Consider the following 26,863-nt stretch of genomic DNA (forward strand, 5'->3'; position numbering starts at 1 on the left):
ACATCCTGCGAGATGAAACTCTCAAAGAAGATCACTCGTGGGACGCCCCACCGTCTGTCCTCCCCCAGCAGCTCTCAAAGGAGAGGCAGACAGCAGTGCTAAACAGGAAGAAGAACCAGGGCTTGGGAGACAGACCAGAGTCTCCTGGGAACACGGAGGTGGCGGCGGGGGGGCGGGGAGGGGAGGGCAGGCTCCTTGGAGGAGGCTGCTTTCCGCAAGATCCCAGCTCTGAACAGAAACGGTTTCATTCAGACAACACAGTGGATGAATTTTTCTACACCCAAGGTCTCTGCGAAGGGAGGCCCACAGAGAAGTCCTTTCTTGTGTGACAATGACCATCGAGGAAACAAGATAACAAGCTAGCATGGAATACAGGGATCCCGTGTCAGCTCTGTCATTTGCGCCAAGCCTCCAGCCAAGGTTACCTGCCCGCAGCACCTGCCAGCACCGAGGGGGCTGATAGGAAATCCCATGGAGAAAGGGCCCTGCCCATGGTCAATGTGAATTTGTGTCCCTGAGTATGTGCTGAACAACGTCAAGTCCCCATAAAGGGAGTCTCTGCTCCTTCCCCATCTCAGATCCCCCGGGATTCAGGAATACGGGAGGGTGACCGCAAAATGCAGAAGGATGGGACGGAGATGACAGCCGTCCCTTCTTCCCAGAAGCTCCGTCTTCCAGAATACCGATCACTGATAGGTATTTAACCCACAACGTCATGTATACGTGGACCGTCTCCGGAGAACTGGCAGCCACGTGCTCACTGAGCACACTGCACACCCAGGTACCATGCCGTGTGGGGGTTACAAAAGTTGAAGAATACCCAGGCCCTGCCCGGCCCAAGATGCGAGCTGGCAAAATGGGGGGCGGGGGGGGGCACAGTGGTGAAAATCCTGAAGTCCTGCCTTATCTATTTTCCTGCCTTTGAACACCCCCACCACCAAACCAGCAGAGGCTGGTCTGGGATCTGTTACACATACTATGCAGCTTCCTCCCTTCTTCCAGATTTCCTGCCTCCACTTCTGGGCCGTCATTCCAACCACCCTTAAATGTCAACCCCTCTGCAAAGGGGTGATGAAAATTCTGCCCCCTTACATGGTGCAAACAGCCTCTCCCATTACTCCAAGCGAGTGTTCATGGGGATCTAGCAATAAGCGAGTCCCAGGAAAAGAAAGAGGACCAGCATGATCCCTCGAGGGAACATTAAAGCTGCAAGGGCTGAAGAAACAGTAACATTGGAGGGAAGCCCTCCTGATTGTTTTGGCTGAGTTCCAGCCACACGGGAGAGGGAAGCCCACCCCGCTGCCCCGTCTGCCACACAGCATCAAGACCACCAGTGTCAGAGCTGGAAAGGGTAGTCAAGCCAAAGAAACTGAGGCCCAAGGATGGTGAGAGGATCTCAAGGGTCTTGGACTCCAGGTCAGCAGCATACACCGGCTCTCCACCTGCCCTCCAAGCCCCCAATGGACCCGGCATTCATGTCAAGGCCACACGTTATTGACAACCTACAAGACCATTACTAACTCACGTCTGCACAGCGCTCTGTGGTTTTCCAAGACTCTCTCCTGATCCTTGTGGTAGCCTTTGACCTAGGTCAGGTAGATCTTACTATACTCACTCTGGAGGATAGAGGTAAGTGCCAAGGAGGCTGAGCACCATGTCTGACACCACACGGAACAGGGAGAGAAGTGTCTAGGCCTTGCGGGATCTTATCTACCACACTTCTGTAAGCTGACGGGATGGGGGTAGGGTAATAAAAAACAAGACTAAGACACAGTTCCTTTCCAGGGATGTTGGCCCTCATACCTGGACAGATGAATGACACAGGTGCAAGTTACCCATCATGGACAGGCCACGTCCAAAAATATTTATGGAGCGTGTACTCTGTGCCAGACCTAGCAAGTGATTCAGGAGACCATTTAGATAAAGGGGAGGTGGTCACAGTGAGCTGGGATGGATAGTCAAGGAAGTGTAACAGGGGAGGCAGGGCTCACTCCCAGTTTTAAAGACAGAAAGGTACAGAGAAGTCTGGGAATGCATCCCAGGAAACATACGGGTGAGCCAAAGCAAGGCAGTGGGTGGGGATACAGCAGGCTGGGGAGGAGCTGTGAGGAGGCTCATCTGGAAGGAACAGAGGCCCACAGAGAAGGCAAATCCACAGAGCGGTCGGCTCTGGAGGACCTGAGGTACCAGTCCCCCTAGGGGACTGCAGAACCTGCCTATGGGGGGCTGGTGATGAGTTCTTCCCAGACCGTCCAAGACAGCCACCTGCTATGGTCCCACCAGGACCACAGAGTCCAGAATTCCAGCTGTTTCACAGAACAGAACCTCTAGAACCTTGATGCAGTCACACACAGCCCACACCTGTGTACCGCCCCCCACACACACACAAGCCAGTTGGGGCTGGCCAGAGACAAGCACCTCAGGCAAAGACCCCATTCCTGTAGATCAGGAAAGAGCTGAACATTCACAAATCCATTTGTCCCCAGACCATGTGGGTGGAAGGCATACTTTCAAAAGGGCCACATTTCACACATTTTAAGTGGTTTTCACACATTTCTGTGCAAGCGCATGACTGCTCTGTGTGTGTGAGCATAACACATTTCAAAAGGGGAAAAAACAGTGGGTAAATCTGACTCATCGTACTCCCCTGGCTTTCTCCTCTCTCAGAACACATACACATCCTCCCCCCGCACCACACACACACACACAGAGCATCTCCCCGGTGCTCCGGTCTGAACAGCACAGTGGGCCTGGGGGCCCGAAGGCTTCATCAGGTCAATTGCACGCCCTCTCAGCGTGTGGCCTTCCAGGTGACCCATGAAAAACACAATTACACTGTGAACTTGGGGAGGCAGGGACTGGGTTTTCCCCACAAGGCCTTCGAGCAGGGGCCTCTCAGCAGAGCGGCCCACAGCGGAGGCTCCCCCAAAAAGGGCCACAAATGCCACCCCCTCCCCACCCACAGTTGTAGACCAGTGCGCCCATCAGTTCCGTTCTTTCTTTCAGCCCCTCCCACCCCTCGGTCTCCTTCAGTCACCCCAGGAAGAGCCTCGGCAGCTCACAACAGCCCGGGAACGTCCATCCGCTCCTTGGGCGCTCCCCCGGACTCCGCAACGTGGGAGGGGCCGGGAGAGTCCTCAGCCTACTTCGCCAAGGTCACGTCGCTAAGAGGGACACCGGATCTTCGTCTGGTCATTGCTTGTCCCTGAATCCTACCGAGAGAAAAACTAGACTTCCAAGACTCTGAAACGTTATTCACCACATCCTCGGGATTAGATCCACGCTGAATTCAACTGCTGTTCAGTCTCGTAAATGGCAACGCTATCGTCACCATCATCACCATCGCTATGTGGCCGGGACAGTATGCCAGAGCTTGACTTAAGAGAGAAGGCAGACCTAGCCACTACACAACCAGAAAGGGGAGGGGACCCCTTGCTACATTTGAAACCTTCTCTGACATCCAAGCATTTAAACAGCTCATTGACTTCCATACATAAATATTACTATAAGCTACAGTTTCATTTACCCTGTGCTGGGGCCAAGAGGGGTTGAAAGCAGAGCGAGCACAAATTAGGTACTGGAAAGTTTCTTATTTCCTGTAGCGTCAGATGTTCACAGTCAAAAAGAGAAGAAGAAGCAGTGTCACGTGCTAAGTCCCCCATCGAACACCGCATCTATGTGTTTACACATAATTGGTTCTTTTTGCTAAATGTTGCATGAGTAGCGCAAGTGGAATTGTTCCCGACACACGCTTGGGGACACAGCCCAGGCCTTTGGCTATTTCCACTGAGCAGCCCCAGGGCCTCCTGACAGCTGAGCTAACACAGGTGCTGTCCTACCAGCTCGGGACGTGTTCCCCAGGTACTCAAGAAAAGCACAAAACACCAGGTGAAGAGAGCTGAAGCTCTGCAGCCCAGAATGTACCCAGGGATGCCAGGGAGTACCCACTTTCCCACTGTAATTTTCCTAACGGAAAGCGAGAAGCTAGAATCCAAATCCTGACTCTGGTACCTTGCTCTGCGCGCCCTTGCGCAAGGGACTAGTCCTTTCCGGGTCTCCGGTTCCTCATAAAGGTGGAACCTGAATCAGAAAGCCCCAAGCTTATTTCAGCTTCAGTGTCTGCAAAAATGACCCCTTCCCTTTCTCTTGCATTCCATGCAGGCCTAGGAGAACCCAAGTTTTGAGAGGGGGGCCATGAGAGGAACACACTTTTAAAAACTATATATTGTGTGTAAATAAGCACATAGCAAAAATAAGCTGTCTTAAGGTGCACAGTTTCATGGCATTCAGTTCAGACAGAATGTTTGCAGCCTTTACATCTATTCAGTCCCGGAACACTTTCATCACCCCAAAAGGAGACCCTGTACCCATGAAACAGGCAATCCTCATTTCCCCTTGCTGGACCCCTGGCAGCCATTAATCTGCTTTCTAGCTCCGTGGCTTTGCATATCCTGGGTATTTCACATCAATGGCATCCTACGATATGCGGTCTTATGGACCTGGCTTCTCTCCCTCAGCATCACGTTTCCGAGGTCCAAATCTGGGCCGTGCCATGTCTTCATTTCTTGGCTGAAAAATATTTTATTGTATAGAGGAACATGCCTTTAATGGCTAAGTCATTTGCAAACTTCAGTACTATGAATGAGTCGTAGTAATTAAGTAAGATCACCCACGTAAGGTTGGGGGAACACGGTGAGTGCCCAATGGGCCGGGGTTTCACGTTTATCATCACTGTCATCCCTAACAACTCCTCCTCATGCATCTGGCTGGCAGTGGGATGCCACATCTCACTTGGGAATCTGTGGCCTGGATGCCCCCTGAGGCCACCCCCAGGTCCCAACATCGCGGGGGTACATGGATCAGAACATCCTGCACCCATCAGCTGTTCCCCCAGTGCTCCGGCTATGGAACCCCTTCTGAGACCGGAGAGGTAGGCAGCAACCACTGTCAGCTAACAGAACAGTGGGACTCCTCTTTTAAGCAATCTTGCAATGCGAACTCAACCACAATAGAGCAGTGCTGGGGAGATAGTGTAATTCTTCATTTTTCAAAATGACCCACAACAGGATTTCTTGAAATGGTTTTCCGGTCGCACTTAAGACATAATTCAATTTACACCATCAATGTTTCCTTAATATACCTTCTCCATAAAACAGTACGTGGCTGTTAGAGGAGTTTGGGGTCCCATCCTGGAGGGCAGGAGCGGTTGACAGACAGCGGGAACTAATGTTTTCTACCCCCGCACACACATAATTAGCATGTTCCATCAGGAGACAGAAGTCCTGAGTCCTTATTTCACCTTCCAGCCCTGAGACCTGGAATGAGAACAGCCACCTTGGGGTGTTGGTTTACTCTTGGGGAACACACCAAGGCGCACCCACGTTCCCTGAGTCCAGTGGAAGGAAGAATCCAAAATGCCCCAGCGATGTGAGTGATCGTGATTCGTGATTCACAGAATTCACTCCAGGACTCCATCTGTATTTGCGAAGCATGTCAAAACACCGACTGATCTTCGTGGGTAGCTTGAACTCTTTCTACTCGGGTCCCCTCACAAACCGAGACGATCTCCCTTCTTGGGGAGGCCCTCCCCTGTCTCTATTCGGGTCTCCCAGCTCAGGCGCCACTAGGATGTGGGGGACCCGAATGCCCACTTCCACCTGCCTTCCGGGGACCGTGGAGACCTCCGCAACCAAAGAAATCCTCCCCAAGTCCTCTGTGGCCAGTTCTCTCCCAACTCCCAAAGCTTGTTTTCTTTAATTAGCTCACTGTGGCAGGAGAAAAACGCGGCCCCACCCTCCAAATGAGCAGATCTGGGCCTCAAATGTACTCTGCGGTTTGCCTCGGTGCTGCCAAGCTCTTAGCCAGGGAGTAACAAGCTACCGGAGCTCGGGAGGCAGGGGGTGGGGAGAAACCCCTGCCATGGTAAGACGGGCCTTTCTCTTCCCAACATCTGACATTTGTCGACCGCAAGGCTGGGCTGCACCCCTTCCTGAGTCCCTGAAGCCCGCCATTGTGGTTCCAGAGAGGGGACAGTTCCAAATGCTGTGGGGTTTCTTGCTCTCTCTCCCTCCCCATCCCTTCTTCCTTGCTTTATAACCTGCCTCATGGGGCAGCTCATGCTTCATCCAAGTCTGTTCCACTCAGCTCACGGAGGAAGAACTGAAGGCCAGGCAAGGCAACTGCCTCTTCGTCTCTCGTGACAATAGTGAGCAAGATTTCAATAAACATGGAAGATACACTGGAGAACTCTTCCTAACACAGCACCTCAAACTGAACCTTAGGAAAGACTGCTTTACGTGTCCCCTCCACAGGGCCTCATGCTGTAGGGCAGGCAGACCCATCGTGGCTCCATTTTACAGATGAAGCAAGTGAGGCTTGGTGGGGAAGGGACCGCCGCTGATTACATGACAAAGGGTGAGAAGACAAAGAACCCAGACCTCCAAAGTTCAAACATTGTCATTTTCCCCTCATTCCAGTAACTTCTAGTTCCCCTCATTCCAGGAACACACGGTCTAAAGAGCTGCTTAGAAGTCTGAGGCAAAGGCTCCACAGGCATTTGTACTCATAGACTCTCTGAGGTTAGACCCAGAAGGCTGGGGTCCCCAGATGCTACTACTTTGGTCCTAGCACCTCTAGGGATTTTTCTTCCTCCCTCAATGTCCTGACCATTTTAACCATTTATTCAACATTATGTACCAGACACGATGTTAACTTCCTGCCTTGTACTCAATACCCTATGAGTAGTTACCATTAACCCCATTTTACAAACGGGGAAACCAAGGCTCCCACAACCTGCCTAAGATGCAAGAACTACTTAAGTGAAAACAAGAGGTGACCCAAGAATGGGCCTCCAAGAGGCTCACATTCTTGGTGTGAGCTACATTACAGCAGAAAAACTGAGGATCACCTGATAAGGAAACATCCAGGAAGAAATTCCTTGCCCAAGGAGATCAAGCCAGCGCTGGATTCAACCAGGGGCCTCTCTCAGCTCATTGTTGGCTTGAGCCTCAAAACAGCTCAAAAATTCACAAGAGTGAATGCACAGTGGGCCCCAAAACACATCCTATAAGACTGTGTGGAGCCTCTGGCATTCCTGAACTCTATCAACAGACCCATCAAGCCCTGGAACAGCCTAGAAACCTCAGAGAGAGCAAGTGTCAAGGCTCACTTGTCTATATGTTGTTTCTTGGCCCTGCGACCCAGAAGACAGTATGAGGAGGCCCGGGCTCTAGCAAAAGGCCTGTGTGTACAAGACCAACTTGAGACCTCCAGCCCTGGGATGCCAGCCAGCAAGGGCTCCATAACTGGTGGGCCCCCAGGCAAAATGAAAATGTGGAGCTCTCCGGGCACGTAACATTAACAGTATTAAAGCAGAGAACTTTTTCCTTTCCTTCCACAGTCTCTGTCCTGACTTGTTATGGTGGTTTTTTATTTGTTACTTAATAGCATTCTAAGAAAAGTGAAAGTTTTGAATTATTAGCATGTATTTTATCCCTCTTGGTTAGGTTACGAAATGCAGCTTTCAATACAAACACAAGAGCATTTCACGCATACGTGAAATCCCTGAAATTACACAATTTGTACTTCGCGGCTTGGACAAATATACACATGGAGACTTCACCAGAATCATAGCCATACGGCCCAAAACTCACTCAGCTGTTCTTACTCCACTTTTTGGTATGTGCGCATCCTACCAAGCCTCTAGCCTCTGCATCCTGAGGGAGGAAGGGTGGAAAGGAAAAGGCACTATTGGCTAACTTGGCTTTCCCTCTCCTACGTCATCATTTTCGGCAGGAGCGGTTGGCTGATAGGGGGCATAACACAAGTCAAGGCGGAAGAGAGGATTTCTTGGTCGTTAATGTTTCTTAGAATGGCAGGGCCTTCTTTCTCAAGTTCTGGTTCAAATGGAAAGTGGCAGGACTTTCTGTCCTGTTAGGGCAGAAAGGAACACAGTGCCTGCCTATCTCTTCTACTTAGGCATACCCTCTACTGACTCCCCGGACATTGCTTACAAAACCCTCGCTCAAAGAAAATCGAGAATTTCAAGATACTGACAGCAAACGCTGGCCCCAGCATGGGGCCCTCCTGAGTGTGGGGCTGAGTGTGATGGCGCACACCCAGTGCCCATGAAGCTGGCCTTGATACCAGCCACTCCCGTGTCAAGGACAGGCTCAAGACACGCTCCCACGCCTGTCCTTTCCTTTGCTGGCTGGTCCAAAGCCAAATTAGCTCAAGTCCCCATACCCAGAGGCCCTGCGTCCCAGAAATGTCGGTTCAGGGATTCAGTACTGAAACATAAAAGTGGTCTGGATTAAAATGCTTACCCACTTCAGCACCTGACGGGCTGGGGGACTTCACAGGCATTTTTTTCATTTTACTGGGGGCTGCCATACCGTGGGACTGTTCCTTTGTCCACACAGTATAGTTGGCTGGGTGAGCAATCCGCCACCTTTTTATGTGGTCAACACCAAGGAAAGGGAAGAAGGGACCATTTACCAGCTCTTAGCAAGGTGACAAACACTGAGCTGAGCTTTGTACACGCATTTTTAACTCAATCTTATAACAACCCTAAGAGACAGACATCATTATCCTCATTTTATTGCTAGAGAAATGAAGGCTCAAAGAAGTAATGTGACTTGCCCAAGACCTGCCCATCCAGTCAGCTCAAGCTGACTTTTCAGGACTTATCACCACCCCGCTGAGGTTCTTTGTGATAGTGTGATTTATAATAAGAAATATACATTTGGTCTTGGTCCACTGTTCCTGGCACATAACTCCTAAAATCCTTGCAATTTCCTAGAGGAGAGCCTTAAGGGCATCTTTTGTTTTGTTATAATTCCTGAAATAGCTCCAGAGCAATGAAGGTGAAAAGAGTCTCTTTTGTTATTCATAACAAGCCCTTTCCAACACAGCTGGGTTTCTGTAAGCGAGGGGACTTCTGGAAAGTCCCTAAGGATGGACAGCTGGCTACTAGGGAAACCAACCGTGTGATTAGAAGGCTCAACCTTCGGTCACAGTTCCCCACCCCTGCTCCCACCTCTGGGAACAGGAGAGGGGCTGAAGATGGAGTTCAATCACTGATGGCCAACGACTTAATTAATCATGTTCACACAATGAGGTCACCACAAAACCCCCAAAGGATGGGGTTCAGGGAACTTCTGGGTTGGGAAGCCCAGGGAGATGCCAGGAGAGTTGGGCTTCCAGAGAATATGAAGGGTCAGAGCCCCTTCTTCCCTATCTTATCCCGTGCTTCTCTTTCATCTGGCTGTTCCTGACTCGTATCCTACAAACCGGTAAAAGGTTTTCCTGAGTTCTGTGAGCCACTCTAGCAGATTAACTGAGCCCTGGGAGGGTGTGGTGGGAACCCCTGATCCACAGCCCAGGGGTCGGAGCAGATGTCAACCTGGACTTGGGAGTGGGCATCTGTGGTGGGATGGGGGCGGGGGTGTGGTCTTGTGGGACGGAGCCCATACCCGGTGGCATCTGACGCTGTCTCCAGGTAGAGAGTGTCAGAATTCAGTTACACTGGAGGGAGGACATTCCGCTAGTATCCAAAGCATCTGAGAATCGCTCTGTGTGGGGGAAATCGTGTGTGCATGCACACACATGCGTGATACACACACACACAGCAGCCAGAAGCATCACAAGGAAAATATACCGTGGGAGACTAGAGGAGACACACAGCAGAGTTTTCTAAACACCCCCTCCCCAAATGCAGCCCTGCCAGCTGCCGAGAGGCTTGGGGAGCTGGCTTAGAACTCAAGTGCATTTAAATCCAGCAGAGGAAAGCAAAAAAGAAGACCAAAAACTTGCTGGCATATAAATAAAGAATTAAGGCAAAGACTTCTTTTGAGACACCTGTTAAGTGATGTGGCCACATTCTTCCCTAGCTTGGTGCAGCCCAGTACGCGTCCCTAAGTGCCTGTAAAGCCGATCTCGGGTAATTATGATCCTCGACTCGTCCCTGGCTGCACTGGCAATAACGTATACTTACTGAGCTAACAGCTCAGGTCCTGCCTCCACCACAGTCATTGAGTCATTAAGACCTGCCCGGGCAGGCCCCGGAGTTCCATGTTACCACGCCCCACCCGGCCCTGCCACAGCCTTCTCCTCAGGGTGGCAATTTTGAGCCGAGCTTGAACAAGATTGTTTTGTGCTGAGTCGACCTTAGAAGGCAGCGGGGGAAGCGCCCTCCACCCTGCCCGGGTGGGATGATGGCACCTGCTTGCCCCCACATGCAGGCCTAGTGGAAGCGACTGGCACTCTCCTCCCAGGGGCTTCACTCCCCCATTTGAGGTCACTTCTAGGTGCGGCCCACACAGTAGGATCGTGGTTGTTGGCTGGAGGGTGGGGCACATCTTCTGCCCTGCCCAGGGCTCTGGCTGACTTTTCTGGGTCCTTCCCCTCAAGGACCCACCATGCCAGCCACTCACTGTCCTGATTGCTCCCCCCCCCCCAGGGCCTCCCGCAGAATGAGCAGGAAACCAGCTGGAAAAGTGCCGGCCATGCCTGGCTCAACACGGGTCAGGAGTGTCATGCAAAGAGCCCCGGACCAGAAACCACACAATCTGGGCTCAGATTCCTTGCCTGTTTAACCTCAGGTAAACCACTGGAGGTCTCTGAGCCTCAGTCCCTCAGCCATTAAGTGAGGAAGGCACCAGAGTGTGTGGCAGGATGGCGGCTGGTCCTCCTCCTGCTGGTCCACGAAGTTTCTCTCAGGTCCTGCCAGAGGCAGGAAGACGGGAAGGACTGGCTGTCGTTGCTTCTCCTGACCAGCTCCCATCAGCTTGTCTAGTCCACCCACACACAGGACCTGGGGGCCCAGCGGATCACCACCGGTCAGCAGGAACTATTACCCTGTTCCTCTTTCCCGGCTCAGCAGGAGCGACTCTGTGGACAGCTCTGAGGCAGAGTGGGCCTCTGTCTGTCCCCTCAGGGGTTCGCTCACATCCTTCCTCTTCAGCTGGCTGAGCCTGGTTACTTCTCATAAGACTCCCTACTTGGTCGGGTTGTAGGAGGAGTTTGAGAGAAAGATGTGTGGAAGACCCCGGTCCAGTGCTTCCCCACAGGTTGTGATAGGACAAGGGGGGGGGTCCCGGATACCTGCCCTCGCTGACAAACTCAGATTCAGTACTTCCCACATCAGGACTAGAACACGAGACCTACAGGGGTGGCAAGGCCGGCCCTGGCAGAGATGTGGACCCTGAAGGCTTTCCGCTCATGGGGCCCACTAAGATTCAAGGCAGAAGTCACGTCCATCGACCCACCTGATCTTCACCAGGGCTATCCAGGGAGACAAGGCAGAGGTTTTACAGGTAAAGAAAGTAGAACTCAGCAAGGTTAAGTGGGTTGCCCAGGAACACACAGCCAGCACAGGCAGCCAGGGTTCCTTCCACTCCACCAAGTGGCTAGACAAGAGGGACAAGAAGGGGTAAGCACAGGGGCAGGTTAGAACCCTAATAAAAGCAGGGCGGGGCAGGGAAGCTTGACTCCTAACATGCAAGTCTCCATCCAAGATTCCTACAGACCTGAAGCTCGCTCGTCAGCTTCCTAAGCGCTCAGCATTGACTTTCAGACCACACACTTCAAGGGCTGGTACCAAGGCCCATTTTCTGCTCTTGCCACACTTCCTTGGCAAAGCTCCAGAAGACCCCCATATAGGGACCACTGTGCCCATGATTTCATTTAATCCTCACACTGCCGCCATGGTTTGATATTTTTAGCCATTGAACGAAAGAGGAAAGAGGAACCACAAGGTTAAAGGCAAGGGTGAAGCGTGACCCCAGAAGCATACCGCGCTGGAGTCTTGCACCTTTGCCCTACACCACACTGCTCTGGATAAAGAGGCCTGACCGCCAGACCCTCGGCATCCCGTCCCCCTCTTCAGTGAAGTGCGGCATCACCCATAACTGTTTCTCAAACTAGAAGAGGCCTCGGCAGCCCCCCTCCACCCCAGATGGCTTTTAAAGCACGGATTGTAGGGCCTACCCACAGGCTTTCTGAGTCAGGAGGTCTGGGGTGGGGCCTGAGACTCTGCATTTCTAACAAGTTCCCTGGTGGTGCTGAGCCTCCTGGTGGGTCCACACTTCGAGAGTCGTGGAATTATCATTATTTTAAGCACTCCCCCAACAGCTGGGGAATGGGCGGGCTAAGCATGGTACTTTCACTTGAGTTAACATGCAGAAGTATGGAGACCATGGGAAAACACAGAAATGCTTGATGGTATTAAATTAGGAAAGAAGCTTGCACCCCGGTCTGGTCTGGACCCCGTCTGCCCTCTGATCCACTCCTCATCCTCTCATGTTCTGCTCTGTATCCCCCAGAGCCGAAGCCTGACTTTCTAGGCTCCACCTCAGGAGCATCGGGTGGGGTCTGGACAGCAGCAGGCACTCAGAAGGCTGGAGGGTGGCAGGAGGGGAAAAGCCAGGACAATTCTCCCCTCTCCCCCTACCTTGGGTGGGCAGGTAGAGAGGCAGCTGCCTCCTCTCTAGGTAGGCCGCCGGTGACCCTGACCCTGGGCTTTGGGAACACAACCCTCTCCCTTTGTCCCTCCAACCTAAAGGGGGCAGTGGCCTCCTGCCACAAAGCTCTGGGTCACCTCACCTTCCCATATTTGGCTCTCAGCTCCTTTATCACCCGTATAACCAAGACCCCAGATTAACTTCCCTCTGTGGTAAGTACTGGATGGAATTCCTGCTTTCCTGGTTTGATGGACTGATGCACTGATGACAGCCACATAAAAACACACATCCAGATGGGCAACTCGAGAAAACATGTAAAAATCAGGGTGTAAAAACAAGAGATTTCCCCCCCAACATGTTAGAAGAGTGTTGGCTATCTAATAATAATAATCTGTAAAGCTGGTATAAGAAAACCAGGCGGGTCTTTATGAGAGAAAGGTAGGGGAGCTGTACATCCGTGTCAACAAATCTAAGGAACCAGTCCCTGGACTTTCATTTCTACACACACCTTGACTTTGGAGAAACCGTGGCCACAGCCACAATGATGCCAGCAGTTCCCCTGAAAGTACTGGTGGTTACCTGGGGGGCGAGTGACACACTGGTTGAAGAGGTCACGTTGTAGTGCCACAGCACTGGAACCCCGGCCTCCCTGGCAGGGCAGATCGCTGGGCAACACCCCAAACCACCTTCAGGCCTTGTGACCATGGAGACAGCTCCCACCCCAGGCCAGGCTCAGGCCTCGAACTGCCTGGGAAATCCCTTCAGAGGGGACAGGGTCCCAGAGACTGGGCGACAGGAATCACACACAAGGATGTGGAAAAACTGGGAGGACTCTGCTCGGCCCCCGTCCACCAAGCAGCATGGCGGACATGTGCATGCACTTGCAAAGCTGGGGAGTGGGGGGGGGTGTCTCATTTTTACACTATTCTGGGGTTTCCTCTCCCAAGAGGGTGACAGAAGTCTAAAGAAACAGACTCTGTGAAACCAGATGGTAATGATACAAGAAATCCTGGATTCCTGCATTGGAACCAACAGTCTCCCTCACGGAGCTCAAGACAGAACCCTACAGCAGATAATCCAGTGCTCAAGCGGGGAAGGAGGGTCTTAACCTTGGACAAAGCGCAGTTTGGTGGTCTGTTGGTAATATTTTAGCCGAGCGGCACGGCACAGAATGGACCGGAGGCTTACCACTAGGATGGGCTACTTCTAACCCCAAGCCAAAGAAAGCGCTAGAGGAATGGATGAGGGGAATGCAGAAGGGGGAAGCATCGAGGCTCTTTAAAAGAAACCTAAGTCTCCTTTCCAAGACCCCGAGTGGACCGTCACAGCAGCTGAACCTCACTTACCCTCAGGCACACTAAGAAAACTGGGACTCAACCGACGACGGCTCACGTCAGACAAGCGTATGTGTTAGCGCCCTGCCCTGATCTCCCATCCATGCTCCTCTCCCCAAGACGCTGACATCAGAGGCCTCACACATTCTTTTGTGGGTGTTAATGGACTTTACCTTGCAAGACAACTAACTACTCAGGGAAATCTGTGAGGCGGTGAACAAATAGACACAACCCCAAGTTCATGAAAAGCCCAAGCAAATGAACAAAACACCCAGGCCTGGGATCAAGAAACCTGGTCTTAACTAACTTCAGCTTTGCTGCTAATTCACCACAATCTTGGGCAACACATCACACCATTCAGGGGCGCGGATTCCCCCTCTGTCAATGACGAGGTTGGACTACAGGGCCTGTCAAGTTGCTTCGGACTAGGAGAGTAACTGTTCTAAGACCCATACTGTGGCAGGGACTCACACTTCCAAAGGACATACTGAGGATCCCCAAGTTGGGGTTCAGAGTATTGAAGTCACTGTCCAGGAGCTCACGGCTACTACGCAGCAGAGCTGGGGTTTCCAACAAACCTGTCAGACTCCAGACTCCTCGATCTTCCTACCACAGCAGGAGAGGCGCCATGACCCAAACCACCATATTCCCAGACATGCCCTTTTTTTTTTTTTAAATTTTTTTTTAAAAGATTTTATTTATTTATTTGACAGAGATCACAAGTAGGCAGAGAGGCAGGCAGAGAGAGAGAGAGAGGAGGAAGCAGGCTCCCTGCTGAGCAGAGAGCCTGATGCGGGACTCGATCCCAGGACCCTGAGATCATGACCTGAGCCGAAGGCAGCGGCTTAACCCACTGAGCCACCCAGGCGCCTCCCAGACATGCCCTTTGAAGTTCATCTCTTGAATCGGAATGCCCCGCCCTGAGCAGGGTGAACCCCAATGCAGCCCATCACCACGCCCTCAGGGGGCCCTTCACTTGACCCGGGTGGGGTGCAGCTCTTCCTCACACGCTGGTCTAGGCGTCCACGTGGGGCAGGGCGTGCACAAGCAGGCCCTCTGAGAGAGGCTCACGCTCAGGAACCAGGAGACCAGAAGCGCCCAGCCTCCTGCCTCCAATCACTGGTTACACCACCCACGGCTTCACTGGACTCTCGCTTCCCCCTCCAGGGCATTCAGCCAGCTCCACCCACTTACCACTGGGCTGTTTGCTGGCTGGCTGGTGTCCTGGGCCAAGTCGCTCAGGGCCTCTGGCCCTCCATTTGCTCATCTAGACTCGCATCTATTTCCAGGGACTGTCACAGAGGTGAAATAAATTCATATACGTGAAGGTGCTCTGTACGTGGCAAAACACTGTACCTAGGGTAGGTCATGGTGGCGGTGTCCCCTTCCCTGTGACAGCAGCTGGAAAAGAATCCATTATCCTCACATTTATTTCTGAGGCCACACAGTGTAGTCAAAGAACCCCACTGATAAGGGACTAGAGGAAGACCCTCAGTCCCTGCTTCTGCATTCCCCAGTGAATTGTCCCTGGTCACCTACAAAATAGGGGTAAGACCCCCTCTGCCCTGTCCCCATCCAAGGTGGTCTCAAGACAGAACAATGGGCAGTTGCTCTGTGGGCTCTAGAAGCATGCCAGTTATTCTCCCACCACGAGGCTGGATGTGAAGGAGGTCACAGAAGAAAATGCGGCTTGTTTTCCTGCTGTTCACCATCCCCAAGAGGCTTCAAGGCAAAAGGAGAATTTGTTGACAGCAGCAGCCATGATCATACCCTGGCTTCTTCAGAACCAACAGCCCAAAGCAGCCATCCTCCCCCACACACCCCAATTTTTTTTAAAAAGCCCACTTTGTAAAAGAAAGCTGTTGGGTGTGCTCACACCCATGTCTCCTGGGAACCGCGAGTCAGGGGCTGAGGGTCTCTAGGGGAAAGCCCCTCCCCCAGCTTCCCTGGGCCCTCTCTGTCCAGAGCAAAGGGACCCTAACAAAGGGATGAGATCAGGCGGGACACACCACACACTCCCAAGCTGCAGACTCTGCTGGCAGAAACGGCTTCCCTCCTGGCCCCAGAGCAGGTGCTGCCTCTGTTGTCAGGGTGGCAGGGGGCAGCTCTGAAATGGTCTTTCCAGCAGCACCCAACTGGGAGTGATGTGAAAAGCAGCAAAACACCAGTGAGTTTCCTCTGCTGCCATCCCCACCACACAGCAGCGGACAGCTCTGTGGTTTGGGGGGATGGGCGGTCTTCTCCCCAGCTTCTCCTGCTCATCTGCCTCCCTTCCCTGTGTTTCCCCAGCTGACAAGCAAAGCGAAGAAAGAACAACAATGTGACCCGCACCCCCCCACCTCCATCCCCCTGCCAAGCCCCAGGAGAGGCCACTTCCGCTCAGCAGCAGTTAAACCCAGTGTGTGCCCCACTGAAAATTGGTCTCAGGCTTGGGGCTCTGGAAAGTCCTGACTTCCAGAGCAGAACCGTCCACGTGGGCGAACGGGGAACCGAGAAAACCGATCCCGGCCCAGAATGACCCACAGAGGATTCTCCTGGCCTCCGAGGTGGTCATGGGGGATAAACTAATAAATACAGATCCGCGCTCTCCACCCCCTCACCCACCCCCAAGGCTCAAGGTTTCTATTTTTGTTGTAGAGGAGCTCGAGTAATCAGCTCTGAGCTGCCAGTCAGCTGGTCAGAGGAACTCGAAGAACTCTGACCTAAACCAGGGCTTCCAAAGGGCCCGGCCGGCTCCACCCGTTTCAGGCAGGGCTGGCCTCACCGCCAAACCATTTCAAAGCGCAGAGCCCGTAAACACAAAATTAAAAGGTGAAGCAACGAGGGAGGGAGATGTTTACTGGAAACTTAAACTCTGCTGCCCAGAAAATATAGGTCTTTTTTTAAACACACAGAGACACGCGCGTGTGTGTGCGCGCACACGTGTAATGGCTTTGCCACCCACCTTCAGAAATATGTACTTTGCTCTATATATAACTTTCTTATCTGCCCCCGATTACACTCAGCTCGTGACCGTGAAGCCCGGAATAATTACCCACAGAGAAATAACAGCCTTGGCCACAGCCAGGGCCTCAGGAAGCCAGTGCCGCCTTGACGGACAGTCACACAGCTTGCGCACGGGACAAACCTGAGTTTTCTGAAGCACGGAGAATCGTTCCCATCCATACCTGAAACGCAGCCACCGCCAAGAGGGTGCCAGGTGGCTGCTGGAACCAGGACCAATCGTATTACATGGTATTTCTCAGCCCAGCAAAGAAAGATGCTCCAAATGAAACTATGCAGAAAATTAATGTGGGCAGAGGGTGGTCATCAAAGCAGGGGTCTGGCAAAGCGCACCCCTCCCTTCCAGGAAGACTTTCGGAAAAGCTAAAGGAAAATTTACTCTTGGAAGCCAAGAATGTTGATGGGGACAAGAACAGAAAGTCATTCCTGTTAGCAAGGAGGTGCCCACCAGGGCTGTTCCCCTAAAACCATCGACGTCACATTGAAAGTGGGGTTGGGACCTGCACAACAGTGGGGTGGGTGGGTGTGTCTCCCTTTTACTGGTTCACCCACATTCCTTGATGCATCTGTCCCATCCCCCCTCCTTCTGAACCCCCAAGTACTCACCACGTGACCACAGCAGAGCAGGCCTTCACTGCTATGCCCCTCCCCCACCTGGGTATTAAGCCCCTAGGGAGACTACAGGCTCTTTGGAGACGGGGACACATTTCCCATTTCTCTGGGTGTCTTGCTCAGCGCCATCAATATTTGTTGACTGCCGTACTCCTCACTCATCTCAAAAACGGCAACTTACATCTGGCCCATGTGTCCACTGCAAAGTCTGTCATCTCAGAACCTCCTGGAACGTCCCCACCCCCCCCCCGCCTTTGTGAAACTCTTTGGAGTTGATCAGAACGGACAAGTTCTCCTTCCTCCATAGCTCATTCCACACCAACTTAAGTAGTCACCTTGGCATTCCGAACCACCACCTGAAAGAGATGCACATTTAGCTGGCCTTTCCCCTCTGGGCCCTTTTCCATTAATGTGGAACCCAAGCAGCTGTGCCTCACCAGATGTCTTAGGCTGCAGGGACGGCTGCCCTGCTGCGAACCACTAACAACTGGGCAAGGATGGGAGTCTTTAAATGGTCCAGCTCATGAAGTGGCCCATGCTCTCAACCCAGGGCAGGACCACGGTCACCGAAGCACAGGGACAATAGCCTACGTGCCTCCATAGCCCCTGGAATCCACCCGGGGCATTGCCAAGGATCTGACACGAAGGTACGCCAACGTTGGCCAAGGCTTCTGACTTTGTTTCTCGAAAAAAGTGTGGGTATGTGTAATGGCCTGTTTAATCCATTTGGGCTCCACCCCCCACACACACACTCAGTGCTCGGAGTTTCCTGAGCAGAAGTAACCAACTACAGATGGTTCCACTCCTTCGGAGATGTCGAGAAACCGCTGACCCAGAGATACGACAGAACTGGAGCTCTAAACCTCACAGTGGCGGCCCCTGTGCGCACCAAACCAACACGCTGCTAGAATCTAGAACTCTGCTGTCTGAGTGCATGTGCTTTTTGTTTATTTTCTAAGCAACCGCGATCATGCCCCCCATGCCCCGCCCCCCCGAACAGATGTCGGTAACACCGAACCACAGCTTTACATAAGATCTGAGTCTGGGATTCTCCAACCTGGCTGCATAATCACCAGGAGAACTTTAAAATACAGATTCCTGCAGGCCCCACCTGCAGAAATTCCAAAATCACGGGTCTGGGGTACAGTCTGGGCAGCAGAGTTTTCATAAAGCATTAGGAACCTTCTACAGGGAGTCTGACAACCAAATGTGAAATGTTCTGAGGCAGGAGTCTCAGTTACCACAGCTCACCTTAAGTTTCTGATCTTTTTCCATTCTGTCTTCTGGGACCCCCCATCTCAAGCCCCCACAGCGATTTTACAGTGATCCCGAAACTATCCGAATGAGTAACACAGCCAGTCATTTCTTTGAATGCAAGCTCGAGAATCTGAAGTTTTACAGTGGAAGAAACTTTTAAAAAGCCTGGTAAGCCAACGCCTTTGGTCTGTAAAGGAGGAAAACAGGGGCTGGGGGAGTCAAGTGACTCACCCAAGGTCACCAAGCTGGCCCACTAGGACCTTCTGCCTCTAGGTCTCTCTCCTGACAGCATAGAGAAACCCCTACGGAGACGGACTCGACAAAAGCAGCATCGGGCTCATTGTTCACTTACCGGACACTCTCAGAGGCCGTTCCCCAGTTCCTCTCTGGAAGGTTCCAAGCCTCCGTGGCCTTAAAACAGCTTGAGGACAAAAGGATGCTTGTCCCTAAAGATTCCTGACTGCGTCAGTCAAATTGTAATCCTCAAAGAATATACTTGCTAGCTGAGGTTCATGAAAAAAGCCATTCGCAAAGAGGATCCCAACTGCGGTTTTGAAAGGACACTCTGCTGAGCTGAGCTGCGGGCCTGACGCACAGAGAGCGGGTGGTGGATTCTGGTTTTCTTGGGGATATGAGAGAGCTGAATGTTGGTTTAAAATCTCTAACCAACCTATGAACGCGGTTCCCTTCCTTCCTGTATTTTACGACATCACGGAGGGAATGGTGCCTAGACGCCACGGAAGCGCGCTTTGGGCTAAGTGGGAATTGCTCTCTGCCTGTGCACTGATTTCCTGTGGCCCAGGAGCAAGGAGGGGATCCCCATCAGGTGAGCCTCATTCCAGCACAAGCCAGAAGCGTCAGAAAGGCAGAAGTATGTATGACTGTCCAAGTCAACCATGCATTTACAACTGCCAGGCCACTGTAGTACCTGGTCCCACCACCGCCACTGACTAAAGATGCTCAGTAAATTTCTGGGGGAATTCGACAGGGATTATGATGGAATTAAGTGAGATCATTAAGGAGGAACGGGCCACATCTGAAGGTAGAGCATAAGATGAAAGCTTTAATTCGTCCCCCTAGGAAAACACAAGCATCCAGAAAACAGCACAGGGGCACCTGGGTAGCGCGGTTGGTTAAGCATTCAACTTTTGCTTTCAGCTCAGGTCGTGATCTCAGGGTCCCGAGAACAAGCCCCAAGTTGGGCTCCTGGCTCACTGGTGAGTCTGCTTGAGCTTCTCTCTCCTTCTAAACCCCCTCACCACCGCATGCATGTGCATGCACTTGCGTTTACTATCTCTCAAAAATAAATAAATAGGGACATCTGGGCGGCTCAGTCAGTTGGGCATCTGCCTTCGGCTCAGCTCATGATCTCAGGGTCCTGGAATCAAGCCCCGGTGTCGGGCTCCCTGCTGCTTAGTGGGGAGTCTGCTTCTCCCTCTGTCCCCTACCCGCACTCATGCTCACTTGTGCTGTCTCTCATATAAATAAAATCTTAAAAAAATAATATATTAAAAAAAAAGAAATCTAAAAAACAAAACAAAGGAAAAAAAACACAAAGAAAAAACAAAACAAAACAAAAAAAACAGCCAAGGCCAGAAGCCAAGGAAGAAAGAGAGGACAGAGAGGAGTCAGAAAACATGACAGTTGATTTAGAGCTCTGGGATTCTCTCGAGCCTCTCATTTTGTAGCTGCAAAGGCAGATATCCAGAGAAGCCAGGCTGACCTTCCCAAATTCACAAAGCCAACCTCCACCAGGGAGTGGCCAAGGGCCCCTCGGTCTCACGGAAGCAACAGGACCCAGAGACTACATCGCCTCCATGTGCGCCTCTGTCTGTCTTCTCAAGGATTCAACCCTTCGTTACCCTGAGGCCCCGAGAAGAATGCAAACCAGCGTAAGCTGTGGAAGGACGACAGAAAGGAAAAGCACAGGTGCAATTCCAGGTGTAGCTGGGACATTCCGGCGCTGACATCCAAAGCACAGCGGTACGGAGGGTCTCTAGCTATGGAGAGAGACACAGAGCTGGGGCGACACCCAGGGAGGGGAGCAGCATGCACAGCAGTCTGGCTCCAGCCCGGCTGGGGCAGCCCGCCGTCCAGCCTGTGGCTTGATTCTTTTCATGACCGAAGTGAAGGCCGATAGGCAAATAAATAAATAAATAAATAAATAAAACTAAAAACACGGTGGCCGAAAGTTGACATTCAAAAGGATTCTTGGATCAAAGTCCCTTTGTGAGTACTGTTATTCTACCCTCCTCCTAACGGTAACCACTTCCCACATGAGCCCCAGGAAGGCAACCGTGCAGCCCACAAAAGAGATAGAAATATGACCACACTTCCCTCTTATAAACAGGCGATGGTAAACATCTGAGACCACTGGTCCACAGCCGTGGTTAAACAAAGGGCCGGGGGTACCCTGGGATGGCACTCGGGCCCTCCACCTCCGCACACGCGGACTCTCCCTCTCCGAGTGGGGAGCTCGGGCCATTCACTTCAGAACCGGAGCTGATCAAACAGGTCCAGCCTCACTTGGGGACAACTTAGTTCGGCTTCAAGGCCAGCCTCACCTGGCCACGACTCCTGGAAACTCGGGAATTTTCAAGGAAAAGGAGCTGCTTTGGTTCCAGGCCTACGCTCAAAGGTGCCTCTCTGTGGGGAACCGTGTTAACAGAGCAGAAGGATGACGTCACGTGTTTACTGAGGGGTGCAACACGCCCCCCTACACGTGGATCAGCAGCGGTGATAGCTTCCCTTTTTTTTTTTTTTTTGAACAATAAAAGCAAAAAACGGCAACCCTCAATCAAGCAAGAAAAACAGGCAAACCTCAAGCAAACATCTTTAATTAGCTTTGAGATGTTCCCCACGGTCCCAAGTTATCCCAGCATCTAGATCAATAGGAAAATGAAACATGAGGCCTTGGGACAGGCACTTTTTTTTTTTCCCCTGAATTGGAAAGAAAATGCACTTGCCGACCTGAAATCAAGTTATGAGCTTTCTGTGACAGGACGACTGCAGGGCATTCCATCTCTGCAGAAAGTTCCATCAGAAAACAACAAAAAATTACATAAATCAGCCAGCACGTTTGTCTTTCGCTGCTACAACATTTATAGAACTCTCATTTCTTCATCTATATGCTTTCAGAGAAAGTTTCCAGCGAATTCAAAGCCAGTGAGACTCCCAAAGACACTGAGCGTGCCGTTAAACTGCACATGGTTTTGAAGCCAGAATACCACAAGAACCTTTAGAAAATTTCCCCTGGGGGCAGGAGGCTCTCAGCTCTGTGCCTTTCCCCCACTGCACACCCAAGGGCAAGTTTCTGCCTTCCTTTTGTCAACAGGAAAACAAGACTGGAGTGGAGGAGACAGAAGTCTGAACTGCTCAAAGCCACCTGGCTTGGGTCACAAGATGCTACCCTCAGGCACAGCTCTCCGAGACCTCCAGGGTCTTCCCTGTGAGTCACACAGCTATCTGCCTCCCCAAACCCCCGATCTCACACTGCTTCCAAAGACGCCGCAAGGCACACGGCCCTGGGCCACCCGCTAGAGGCTCTCCATCACTTAATTGTTTCTCCATCTCCTCTGGACTCTAAGCTCTGTGGGGGCAGGAACTGCTCCCACGGTGGTTTTCCACCACAACCTCAGAACTAGCAAGACATCGAATGAGTGCTCAGGAATCCGCTCAGAGAAGGTAATCAGGAATCAGCACATGCTAACTGAAACTGACCAAGTGCCTAGCAGGGACTAAGCACAGTAATGAGTCCAAGAGTCCACATGCATGACTCCAAGAGGCTTCTCCCAAGCCATTACTGGTGCCATGGACTGCACGGGACGCGACGCTGGCCAGTGAGGTCCCAAGAGGCTCTTCCTGGAGAGGGAGACCCCCAAGGAGAAGAGGCCTTTTCTGCCCCCTGGGAAGGTGGAGCCTGGAGCAGCTGGGGCCATCACAGGACCCAGAGGGGTGGAGCTTGAAGGCAGAACCCCTCAGGCTGAAGACGGGCCAAGCAGAAAGATGGAAGGCTCCCAAGTCCTGGCTGATGCCTGAACCCTCCCGCCTCCTGACTTAGAGAAAATAAACCTCCCCACTCCTGAAGGTGGTATGTGGGTTTCAGGTGACTTGCCGCCCAAAGTACCCCAAGGCAGTGAGTCTGACCCCAATACGGAGAGAGGATAGGAGATAGACCAGAGAGGGAAAGGCCAACTAGCTTAGTGTGGTACCAGGCACGAGGGACTGTGGACTGTGGGCCTCTGCTACGGAGGAGAGGGCAGGAACAGTCCGGATTGCTGGAGCCCGGCAACAGACTGCTGTCTTACCCACGAGATGGCCTGGTCATCTCCATGGAGCCCAGGGCCCAGTTCCCACGATGTCTCTCCGAAGAACCGGAACATAAATAATTAATACTCCCTGCCCATACTCACCCACACACATGCCTCCTTGTGTCTGTGAGGCAGAGAACGTGGCGGGGGGGTGGGGGGGGTGGATGCGTCTTGTGCTATTTATAAGACACGGCATAGCCACAAAGGATGACGACCAGAGCTCCACAGTATCAGCTCAAGTTCTCCAAGCAAATGCTGCCAAGCTCGGCCTGAATTTACACTTCCCTTTTCTCAGCTTGTGACCGGTCCTCTCTCTCACTCCAGCTGCTCTTTCCTTGGAGCTCCTCAGACAGGGCCTGGCCTACCGCAGCCCTGTGCTGGGAGAACATAGGGGACTCACCTCTCCAGACTTCCGACAAATTATTCGGGGCAAGAGAAGATCACAGGAACAAATCCTGAGAACACAAAGCAGCGGTGGAATGGCTCCGAGCCCTTCCCTGTCCTCTGCGGAATTCCACTGGCAGAGGGGTTATGTGGGGCCACGTGCTTCACAGAGGCCCTGGCACATTCCATGCATTTAACACAATCAAAGAGAAAGAGAAGGCATGCTTGCTGTTATTTTTAATTCCTTCCTCAATGCCTTCCAAAATTCCTCAGCAGAAGGATTAGCCACTAAACTTGCACCAGTCGCTGGCCAGTGGGATCCTCAAGGCCTCTAAAACGGAACGGGGGAGCGGGAGAGGTCAGCTCTTCCAGAAGTCCCTGCTCCTGGCCGTTAAATACCATTTCAGTCTCACTGGGCCTGAGGGCATCTCCTGGGTTTCCAAGGGATGAGGCCTGTAGAGGACGGCAGACCTTCTCCAGCCAGATGAATGCCTTACACCATCTCCTCATGGCCACCCCCAACCCTGCCCTCTGTCCCCTTCCCTCCGGACTAACCATCAGCCGAGCCAAACGTTCCCTAATTCTGCTCCACTTAAGGAAGATCTAGCACTAAAGTGATTCTTTCTAAGGCCTCATCCCGTTTTCAAATATTGTGTTGCCAACTGGCTACACAACCTTAGGCAAAGTCACTTCCCTGGGACTCACAGTAAGTAAGCCAGACAGTCCCTTACCCTTTAGCGGTACCATAAGAACTGGCAGCGCGTGGGGGAGCAGAGGTCTGAACGTGCATCTCCCGAGCATAAACCCAGAGCTCTCCTCGGTTGTCTGCTGTCCCTTCAGAAGCGGGGCTCCATGGGTGTCTTCAAAAACGGTCCATGAACCAGGAGCAGTCCGTGGACCCAAAACTTTATCTTCTGAAAACCTGTCAGCGTCCACTGACAGCATCCACAGAAAGCAGACTCCAACCCCATACAGTAAGTTGTACCCAATCTCTAAATGGTCAACAGGCTCTCTGCTTGCTCTCAGGGCTGATAGAAATGAGCAACACGGGGGCACCTGGCGGGCTCAGTTGGAAAAACATGGGACTCTTGATCTCAGAGTTGTGAGTTCGAGCCCCAGGCTGGGTGCAGAGATTACTAAGAAACATAAATAAACTTAAAAAAAAAAAAAAAGAAATGAACAACACAGACTTAAGTAAATGATGTTGTTCTCTAATTAGGGAATATAATCTGTTTTTTTAAGACACTGAAACGGCATTCTGTGAATCTGCAGGAGAGAAGGGAAGCAGGCTCTCCGACTGCAATGTGGTCGGGAAGTAGAAGGCCTGCTGGCCTAGATGGTCTTCAAGGAAGAAACCAAAGAATCCTGTCCGGGGACGTTCCACCCAAGGCGCTGGGTCAGGCACATGGGACACCATGGGGGACGCCGAGATCTGGTCTCGAGGCCTTTGCTTGAAGGGACCAGGCACCACTCGGCTCACTTTCCCAAGGAGTCTGTGGGAAGAAGTGAGCATGACTCACCAGCTAATTACCTGAACACTTGGGCTCCCAGAGCCCTCCTGGCTGGACAGCTAGTCTTCTCCCCTGAGAACGAACAAAACACTATTTTCACCCGGCCCAGACATAGCCTCAAGCTGTCCACGTGGTGGTGTGAGGGATTAGGACTCTAACCTGGGTGACTCGGGCTGAAAAGCTTCTGCTACCAGTCCCAGGGTCGGGGAGGAAATGAAGTCCCAACCAGCGGTGGCTTGGACCCCTACCTGAAAATCCCCAAAGTGCTCAAGAGCAAGGTCCAAATGCCAAGCCTGGCCTACTGAAGCCTGGCCAACACGCCCTCCATGGCCAGGCCACCGGGAAATCTCCTCCAGTGCTCCGTCTGGCCAGTGTGCCAGGCAGCCGTCGCCCCATGTGCATGTTCTATCCATCCGTCAAGGTCCTGCTGGAGAACCACCGCCTCTGGGAAGCCTCCTGCCTTCCCCCCCAAAAGAGAGCTGCTCTTCCTCTCGGCTTTCAAGTCAATACTGATGTGACCTTTATGAGAGCATCTGTCCCACAAACCCTCCCTAACAGTGGCCGGTGGGACCCGTCCTGCCTCTATACAGCTCAGAGATAGGACCTCACCTCTATGTCTCCATATCCCCTAAGGCTCAACACAACGTCAGTGCCCAGTAAACACATCAGCAAACAAATGCACCAGCGGCCTTCCTGCTCTCCACCCCACTTCTGAGACCGGCAACTACAACACATACTGCCTTCTCCCTGAGTTGTAATCCACTCGGATTTAGGTTCAAGGGGAAGGAAATCAGTCTCCGTGGAAGTCCCCAGAACCTTGTCCATACAGCGGTACCACCTAGGCTGGGCCTCAGTTGTGGCCCCACAATAGAGAGGAGGTGCTAGAAACAGACCTGCTCCACCACTGGTGGGTCCTAAGCAGAGGACGTGCAAAGGCCCACATGCCATAGGTCCTGTTCGAAAGACAGAAGTCAAGGTTACAAACAGATAAATAGAATATATTCTATCCTTCTACCCTACCAAATACCTTAATGCAACCTCAGAAGGCCAGCTTTGCATTTAGAGTTCCCTGGCCCCTGGGTTTCACAGGGGAATGTGGACATTCAGGGAGAACAGGGCCCAGATGCCAGCCTACCCCCGGCACCATCACACATACTGACCAGCTTCATGCACACCCATACAGATGCCATAAGTGTGAATTCCATCCAACTCCTCCATCCCCCTGCCCTGCACGCCTTGTCAGAACCTTAGGCCCATGGGTGCACACATGTCCATGGCCAACGCAGTATGCCCTCCCTGGGGCAGATGGATCCAGGAAAGGCCCACACAGGACTTGGAAGCAATCTTGATATGATGGGGGCAGGGAACTGAAGGGTCAGAACCCAAAGCATAGCCTGGAAGGAGGAGGTGTGGGCCCTAGATGGGCCACCCCTTGACCCTACAGCTCTGTCACATGAGAGGGAGCACCCCCCGGAAGGAGGACCAAAGCCTGGCCCTGTAGGCAGGAGTCCTCTCTTGTGAACACCTAAGGGCAGTCAAGGGCACCACCGCCCGCATCTACACAGCCAGTGCTGACCATCCTTACTCAACCACCAAGCCGAATGGTGAAGTGGTGGTTGGGACCAGAACTGCTTTCCAACCAGGTCTCAAAAAAAAAAAACAAAAACCCAGCAACAACAAACATTGTGCCCTTGCACACACTTACCCGCTGGCTATCGGTGACAAGGGCTTGAGTCACCGCATTTCTGCTTCAGGAGCCAGCCCATCCCCCGCCCCAGGAGCCCTGATTCATCAAAGTTTGTTTTCAATACTATTATTTTTAGTCAGTCAAACAATTTTTTAAATGACAATAAAGAGGGGGAGAGGGAGGGGGAGGGCAGAACCACCCAAGAATATGAATTGTTTCTCTTTCCGTGGCTGGCCTAGCCCTCAGCCAACCAGTGGCATGCTTGGGTGCCCTCGCTGGGCTGGGGGGCGGGGATTCTGTCACT

General features: G+C 52.3%; 1 protein-coding gene across 3 annotated transcripts in view; it reads right to left on the reverse strand.

Annotated features, from left to right (window-relative positions):
• The window catches only part of SMAD3 (SMAD family member 3), a 116,366-nt gene that overhangs the window by 80,370 nt on the left and 9,133 nt on the right, over positions 1-26,863 (reverse strand). Inside the window, exon 1 of one of the 3 annotated variants that reach the window (XM_044231371.1) lies at positions 23,378-23,469. The exons of the other annotated variants lie outside the window; for them this stretch is intronic. The gene's annotated coding sequence lies outside the window, so the exon portion shown is untranslated. Of the gene's footprint in view, positions 1-23,377; positions 23,470-26,863 lie in introns of those variants that run through there. 3 annotated transcript variants of the gene reach the window in all.

The sequence above is a fragment of the Neovison vison genome, chromosome 13 (assembly GCF_020171115.1).
Source record: "Neovison vison isolate M4711 chromosome 13, ASM_NN_V1, whole genome shotgun sequence".
NCBI lineage: Eukaryota > Metazoa > Chordata > Mammalia > Carnivora > Mustelidae > Neogale > Neogale vison.